The following is an 8,557-nucleotide window of genomic DNA, read 5'->3' as shown; positions in this document are numbered from 1 at the left end:
TCATATCATAAGCAAGTATTGGACCCCTAATATGTCCTAGGGACTTCCCAGGTGGCGCTAGTGGTAGAGTCCGCCTGCTGATGCAGGAGACGTAAGAGACATGGGTTCGATCCCTGAGTTGGTAAGATCCCCTGGAGGAGGCCATGACAACCCACTCCAGTACTCTTGCCTGGAGAATCCCCATGGACAGAGGAGCCTGGCGGGCTACAGTCCACAGGTTTGCAAAGAGCTGGACACAACTGAAGCAACTTAGCAGACACAATATGTGCCAGGCACTGGGGATACAGCAGTGAGGATGACAGTCCCTGACCTCAGAGTGGGCCTTTTGTAAAGATCACAGTTCATATGTCTAAAGCGCTATGTCCTATACATAATAGGGCTCAATGCATGGTCATTATTACTACTTTTACTATTATAGAAAACACAGATTTAATGTATACAATTATTTTCTCTAATTTATCCTGTATTGTCATTTTTACCACAACAGAAAAGAATCCCCCTTATGCCACAAGCACACAAACACCCACACACACCCCACAACACACACACCACCCATTTTGAAGGAATTTATTTCCTCTTTCAAAGTTGCCTCTGACATTCATTTTTCCTAGCCTGTGAGTTTTTTGCTCCATTCATTTCCCGTAAGTCCTAAGCTAGTCTAACTTGTCCTAACCTAACCTGACGTTTAGCAGGGAACAATAAATGTTTTCTTCACTCACTCATTCATTCATTCATTCATTTGACAAACATTTATTAAATCCTACAGTGTGCCAGACCCTGCCATGATCAAGACAGATGGAGTCGCTGCTCTCCTGGAGTTTACATCCTCTAAGGGAAGACAGACGGCACACAGACAGAAAGTACGCTATATCCCGAGGCACAGAAGAGAGGGGAGTGGACGGGTTCTTTCGGATTGACTGGTGAGGGAAGGTCTGGATGAGAAGGTAACATCTGAGGGTAGGCCTGGGTGGGGTGGAGAAGGCGGCCTTGTGCACTCCCAGGGAAAGAGAGCTCCAGGCAGAGGGAAGGGGAGGTGTCAAGGTCTAAGGCAAATAGAAGGCTGGCAAGGAAAGGGAGCCTATTGGCAGCTGCCCTGGGTCTCCATGCTGCCTCAGTGCATAGTCAGGCAGAAGCACAAAACTAGGCACCAGTGATGCCTGGCAACCCCTTAGACTCACTAATTAGTGAGTCTTGGAATGGGGATCTGAGGGGATCCCAGACTTGAAACCCTTCCTGATGAATTGGGAGAATGGGAACCAGAGAGGGAAGGAGTTTCCCAAGGTCACACAGTCAGCAATGGCTGGTTGGACCTAGGTTTCATATGTCCTAACTCCAGCCAGTATTGCCTCCACAAAACCTCTCGTTTTCTTTCTGGCTGTTAAATTAAGGGTTCTGGGAAGATCTCAGGAGACATAGGGGGTCACAGAGTTTCAGAGACAGACAGGATAGAGAGAAACTCAGCCTGCCTCACCCCCAGTGGTGCTTGTCCTCCTGCTCAGAGAACCGCGGGGAACCAAGAGAGATGAGCCCTCATCCTGTCTGCATCTGGGAACCATGGTTACAGCTGCCTTTTGATTGGCAGGGGGTCTGGAACGCCTTCGAGCCACCCCTCAGTTCCTAGATGTTGTGTCAGAAGCAGGAACAAGGGCCAGGGGACAGGCTGAGGGTCACCAGTTGCCCCGGGATACCATTCACTTCACCTTCCCCTCCGAGCCGTTCATCCGGGCACCTTGCACCACCGCGAAATCTTTTTTGGAGCTCTGAATTAAAAATAAATTTGCAAGCACACAACCAGATGTTACATGGGAAAAAGATAAATAACTCTGCCTGTCAAGGAACTGCCTCATCTCAGTCAACCCTCTCTCTTTCACAAGGTTTTAATTTTTAATTTCACAGTGGTAACTATAGCAACCTGCAAAAATAATATATTCCAAAGCAAAACAACTTTCTTGGCTCTGGCTCGGCATCTCCGTGTTCCCTCCTTCCCTCCTCTCTACCAACTTCACGCAGGTCTGTGCCCAGAGTTGATGAATGCTCTCAACATTGAACTCTCTCAATCATTAAGTCATTAATTTATTCACATACAGGTATCTCTAGCCACCCACACCCATGCTACTCACAGTTCAGGGGTCAGGATGCTGGACAATAAATCAGGATCACAAGGACCAGAATGCTCTTTTCATCCATTTGGTTAATAAGTTTTGAGTAAATAGGAGCAAGAGTTTGGTTAGCAAGGGATACCTGTATTCACAGGAAACCTAATTTGTTTCAGGGACAATGCTGGACATAAAGGAGAGACAGCTGAGGAGGGACTGAGCCCACTTCCGAGGGGAGACAGACATTTACGCAGATGATTATAAAAAGGTAAGACAAGTCTTGGTTAAAAGAGGTGAATAATGTATAAAGGAGCACAAAAGAAGGGAGAATTATTGGTAGCTGAGATGGTCTAGGAAGGCTTCAGGGAGGAGGTGACTGCTGAGATATGTCTTGCTGGATAAGCAGAAGTTTTCTGAGTGACAAAAATAGGAAAGGGCCTGCCAGGCAGATGGAACAACCAGTGCAAAGGCAAAGACATGAGAGACAGATGCCCTGAGTCCAAGCACAAGGTGAGCGTGGTGCCTGAAAGGGATGCTGGAGGGACTGCTGGAGCAGAAACACAGAGAGACTGGGATGTTGTGCTGAGGACTTTGCTTAGAAGCAAGGGGAAATCAGCAAAGTAGTGGGATGGACAAAACATATCTTTAGAAGGTGTCTTTGGGGACAACTATGAATTTCCCAGGTGGTGCTAGTGGTGAAGAATCTGCCTGCCAATGCAGGAGACTCAGGTTCAATTCCTGGGTCAGGAAGATCCCCTGGAGAAGGGCATGGCAACCCACTCCAGTATTTTTGCGTGGAGAATCCCATGACAGAGGAGCCTGGCAGGCTATAGCTGATGAGGTCACAAAGAGTCGGACAGGACAAGCAATTTAGCACACATGCACACGTGGAAAATGGATTGGAGAGGACAGAGACAAGACCTTGGGGAATGGGAGTGGCCAGAATGGGTGGTGCTACAGGGAAGAAGAGGAGGGTAGATGTCTTAGTTTGGGTTCCAGGAGAAGCAGACCCTGAGCCAAGGATTTGAGCTGACGTGGGAGGAGATCCCAGGAAGCGCTGATGGGGGCTGGGGAAGTGAGACAGGGGAGGGAAGGAAGCCAACGAGTGGTTATTACTAAGTCAGTTTCCACCTGGCCAGCTGGGGCTGAGCCCTGCCGGGGAGTTCAGGGAGCCAGTGCCCAGGGCGCCTCAGAGTTGTGCCCCCTGAGGGCAAAGGAGCTGGAGTATTTAAATGCCCATTACTGTATTAATTGGTTGAGGGCTGCTCCCAGGAGACATTAATTCCCTGGTGCTTCTGACCTGCCATGCAGGTTGGAGAGGAGAGCAGACTCCAGGGCCAGAGAAAGTGCCCGCAGACTCCAGTGCTAGCAGCTGGACAAAGGCCAGTGTGCCGTAAAACAGAGAAGAAAGGCCCGGGGCCAAGGGTGGGGCCTCCCCAGCTTCTGCCCAGTGAGTGTGCACGGTGAACAAGCCCAATGTCTGGAAGGGTGGGCAGGCACATGGGCATATACAGCCAGGTACGGGGATAAGGCAATATGCCCAAGGAAGGATAGACCCAGGGCCATGGTGGATGGGGCTGGCTAAGACTGGTCACATGGAAACTGATCAGTGCTGGGCAGCAGGCCTGGTGCAACCCTCAGGACCCTTAAAGCGTGGGCCAAACATTTCCAAACAGAGAGTCCTGTCTCAGCCAAGCAGAGATGTCCCCTCAGTCCCTGATTAAATGTGGAATGTGGCAAGAAAATGTATCGAGTGAGAGTTTTGCATTTTGTGTGTTCAAGGTTGTGTTTCTGCAGAGACATAGCAGGGATGTGTGACCTCAGGAGAGGGACATCACCTCTCCTGGCCTCGGTTTCCTTGTCTGTAATGAGATGTTCCCAGAAGCACCTACTGCATAGGCTTGACATAAGGATGCAATTAGGTGATGTGTTGTGATGCCTAGAAGTCCCCTAATAAATATTACCTGTTATTATTGTTTTTTTCAACAGTATTTTTTGAGCATGGTACACATTGCTAGGCCCTGGGGGCACAGCATTTATCTAAGAGACACAGTTCCTACCCCACTCTCATGCTGCCTACGGCCTCATGGACGTGCTGAAATGCTTTATATAGAATGTTAAAGAAAGCAGGATAGGAAATTATGCATAAAGCATGAGTCTAATTTTGTTTAAACACACACACTCACAAAGGCCCGAGGGATATACACTAACATGCAACGACAGTTAACACTAGATGGTGGAATTGAAAGTGGCTTGCATTTTTACAATTCTTTTCTGGTTTTTGTCTTTTAAAATTTCACAGTGGGTTGTATTATCTGAATAGTCATTTTCTGAAAAGAAACGAAAACAAATATGCTTCTTTCTCTGACTCCCTGTCCCTCACAAATTTCATCTGCTTCTAAGGGAAGTAGGAGCTCCCCCCATTAGGGGGCACTTCGTGGTACTTCCCAGGGTCCCAGGACCTGACCTTTCCTCCACTTTGGTGCACTTTTAGGAATGGGCTGGGGGCCACCATGAGAGCTACAAGCCTGTATCAGTGAGTGGAGAGTGGGAGTTGAATTCCCCATCCTCCTGCCCTCAGGGTCTGAGGACAGTGGCCTGTGCTTGTCTGTCTACCTGTGACAGGTGAGGCAAGGTGTCCAGTGCTGAGGGTGGGTGCTGACACCTCCATCTGCCTGCAGGCCCAGTTCACATTTGCTCATCTCTCGCCTAATGTGTCTCCTTCTATTGATCCTGAACTTAAGCGAGGGAAAAATAAAAGTCATGTCGACACCACAAAATCACCTGGCTCCTAGAAATTGCCTTCTAATAAGGATATTAATTAGCTACTGATTTTTCTCAAATTTCCTGTCCACTTTTACATCTAGGACACTGTGATAGACTCAGGGCTCTTGGAAAGTTCTAGTAAGGTCCTTTTTAGTGGACTTGTTGGTATTATCTGTCTGGGTCCCTTTTTGAAAAAATGATACCTCACCCGTACCATGCAGGCTTCCATCAAGGTCACCCAAACAAGGGTGGTCACAGGTCCCAGGCAGGACCTAAGTGATTTTCTGGGCTTGATATACAGACATACACGTGAATATACAACGTGTGAGGAAAGGAACCCTCTCTTCTGCCAGGCTACTGACGTTGGGGCACATGGGCCTGGGTCCACCTGTGAGTGGCCATCTTCCCTACCACACTCTGAGAGCCTGCTTGTAGGGTAAGGCCAAGCCAAAGAGATGAGTGTGTTGAGTCTCTCTGTCCAGCCATTCCTGAAAACACCTTTCTCAATCAGAGACAAAATATCCAATTTTTTTTTCGTAAGTGAGTTCAAATTGGGCTTTTATTAATATCAATTGACTCCAAAAGAATCTTGATTAGCATCATGGAATGGACATCTATTGATTAGAAGCTTGTGACCCCCTCCCCCAAATCCTCGTTCCCTTCCTAACCATCCTCATTGTTTAGGAAAATTGTCTCTCCAACATTGAAAATATCTAGAGGAATGTCCAGGTGCTGACACCACACCTCCTTCACTCATAGATCTCTACCTCAATCCCCAAACAGAGCAGGTGAGTTGGTCATAAGTCCCTTACAAGCCTGCCCTCCTGCATGGCCCCTCCACACTCTACACTTTCCTCTCCTCTGCTGGGATAACCCAGAAAAGAATCCCAGACCCCAGAGGAGGATAGAGGCACCAGAGGGAAGGGCCTGGACCTCTGAGTAACTGTGAGGGCTTGACCCGTGTTGGACTGACACTCTGGTGTTAAGTCACTAAGATCTGGCGGCTGCTGTTACAGCAGCTGCCCTGTCCTGATCAATACAGCATGGTGGTACTTGGAGATCGTATCTGAGAGCTATGATGCTTCTAGAGACTCAAAGCTTTTCAACTACAAATATACATTCAGCTCCTATTTCTGTGCTTGTGTAGCCCCTGTGTTTCTCTTTATTTGACCCACAATTGCCTCCTTCCTCATCTGTCCTCTCTACCTGAACCATAAACTCCCCAAGAGCCAGGTCCTCCTCTGCCCTCTTCCTCTATTCTGGGTCCCAAGGATAGTGCCAGGCTTGATAGATATTGATTGATTGATTGGCTTTGCAAAATGACCAGCTGCCCAAAATTGATGTGAGGCTCAAGTGAGGTTCTGATGGTAATGTTATACAGCGCTCAGTAGATCCTCAGCAAACAGCCCCAGAGCAGAAAAGAGCTAAATAAAGACACATGTGTTCCGATGAAGGCTTCAGAGGGAAGGCTGGGACTCATCCCACCCCACATGCTCCAGAGTCAGTGCTCTCTGGTCCCTGGCTGGCCCCAGACTCTGTACACACAGCAGGGCAGGGGAGGGGACCCACTGCTTCTCTGAGGGAGCCCCAGTCCCAGAGGGTTTGGGCTTTGATAGGGTGAGGTGACACTTCAGAAAATCATATTCCAGAGGCTTTCGCTGTGCTTGCAGACTTCTCACCCTTGTCTTGGCGTAAAGGTGGGTGTGGGATGCCTGATACGATTCTGGGGTAAAGCTTCCCTTTCACAGCTTGAAATCTCATCTCAGGAAAGGTTAACTCCTTGTACTACATCCTACTTACCAGAGACAGGCTCTGGGGATCCAGAAGACTCCTGGAATAACATCCAAACTGCATGACAGGGCGGGGATGAAGGCGGGCGTCCAAGCAGCAAAATGTAGTCATTAATGGCTCATTAACGAACTCTGGACCAGAATTCTTGGTTTCCAATTCCACCGCTGGCTACTTATTAGCTGTGAGATTTTGGACTATTTAGATTATATGAGTCTCAGTTTTCTCATCTAAGAAGTAAGATGACAGTAATAGTAAACACACTAGAAGGTTGTTGGGAAAATTAAATGAGCTGATACAAGGCAGGTACATGACACCTTACAACCACTGGGGCTTCCTCTGGTGGTGGTGGTGGTGGGCGGTGTGAATTTCATGTCTTTATTCTTATGACAGTGCAAACCAATTAAAAGCTCTGATTTTATTAACCCTGTGATTGCCCTATGCTTCATTGTGAATCTCTGCGATTACATGTTTGGATATTTATGGCTATGCTTACTATGTCCCAAAAGCCAGGCAGTAAATCCTCCCTTCCTGGGGGTCAGTTGGACACCCACCGTGTTCCTCTACTTGCTCTGTGACCTGCTTTCTCTGAGCCTCAATTTCCTCATCAGCAAAATAGAGAAAATGACTTTGGAGGGGTGATGAGGATAATGTGAGATCATTGTTGCCATTCGTATTGATTTGACAATTGCGCTTATTGAGCACTTACTATGTGCCAGGCATTGTTCCAGGCTCCAGGGCTAGAGCAGTAAACAAAACAGACAAGAGCCCGGTCCTGATGAAATTGACATCATCACAGGGACCTCCAGATGCTAAACAAATGTGCAAAATTACGTAGCATATCAGATGGTGATAACTGTTGTGTAAAAGTAATAATTGAGCCAAGAAGGGGAATAGAGAGTGAGGAGAAGGGGCAGTGCCATTTTAAATAGGATGTCCAGGGATGGCCTCATGGAAAGGAATTTGGCAAGCAAGGAGGCCACGTCCGTGTCTCAGGGATGAGGTTTGCAGAAGGCAAGGTCAGAGGAGTGGCAGGGGTCAGTGGGACAGGGCCTTGGGGCCACCACAGGGACTATGGCTTTTCTCCACCTGCCCTGGGAGCCACTGGAGCGTCCTAGGCAGAGGTGGGTGTGACCTCACGTTCATCTACTAACAGAGCTGAACCCATGTGACCAGAGGAGATTGCAGCCACCATCACCCCTCTGCAGAAGAACCCCAAGCCCTGTCCACTGGACCAGAGGCTCCGCTCACTCTGCCCTCCAGCCCTCTTGAGCCCCATCAGCAAGCCAGTGCTGGCTCCCCACGCCCTCGGCCTGGGACTCTGGCCACACTCCCCTCCACACTTCTGCATCTTGACTTTTGTTTGTCTTCTGGTGTAGGCCATACCCACCTCCTCTGGGAAGCCAGCCCAGAGCCCTAACCTGCCCTCATCCTCCCTTCCCAGAGAAACAAGAAGAAGGATCAGGGACAGGTCTGGGCATTGAAACACAGGTTCAAATCCTCCCTACTTAAAATTCCTATGCCTCAGTGCTGTTCATCTATAAAATGGAGGTAATAATAACAGATTCACCCTCATCTTAGAGGAATCCCAAAGGTTCGGTCACACGAAATGAAGCCCAGGGAAGTCATGGAGTTAGTGAACATCAGAGCTTTAGCGGACCTGTGCTGTCATAAGAGTAAAGACATGGAACTCACACTGCCCACCACCCCACAAGGTTCATTTCCTAACCTTCCCACTTGCTTCCCACTCAGCTAAGGACTGTCCACATTTCAGAATAGGTGCTAGACCAAGGCAGGCTGCTCCTCACCAGTCAAATTATGCTCACCACCTGTGGAGGGGGGTAATGGGTCCATATGTGACACATCCTTGGGGGTGTGGCTGGCATGTTTGGTGAGTGTCAGCTGCC

The 8,557-nt window shown here is 48.6% G+C and overlaps 1 long non-coding RNA gene across 1 annotated transcript; it reads left to right on the top strand.

Annotated features, from left to right (window-relative positions):
• Positions 1-779: 779 nt before the first annotated feature.
• On the top strand, positions 780-4,040 carry LOC122681655. Its single transcript, XR_006337063.1, has 3 exons — positions 780-944; positions 2,273-2,364; positions 3,879-4,040. It is a non-coding gene; the product is annotated as an uncharacterized LOC122681655 (long non-coding RNA).
• Positions 4,041-8,557: the final 4,517 nt, after the last annotated feature.

The sequence above is a fragment of the Cervus elaphus genome, chromosome 23, assembly GCF_910594005.1.
Source record: "Cervus elaphus chromosome 23, mCerEla1.1, whole genome shotgun sequence".
Classification (NCBI taxonomy): Eukaryota; Metazoa; Chordata; class Mammalia; order Artiodactyla; family Cervidae; genus Cervus; species Cervus elaphus.
Note: the sequence above shows the minus strand (reverse complement) of the source record. Positions and strands in the feature narration are given on the sequence as shown.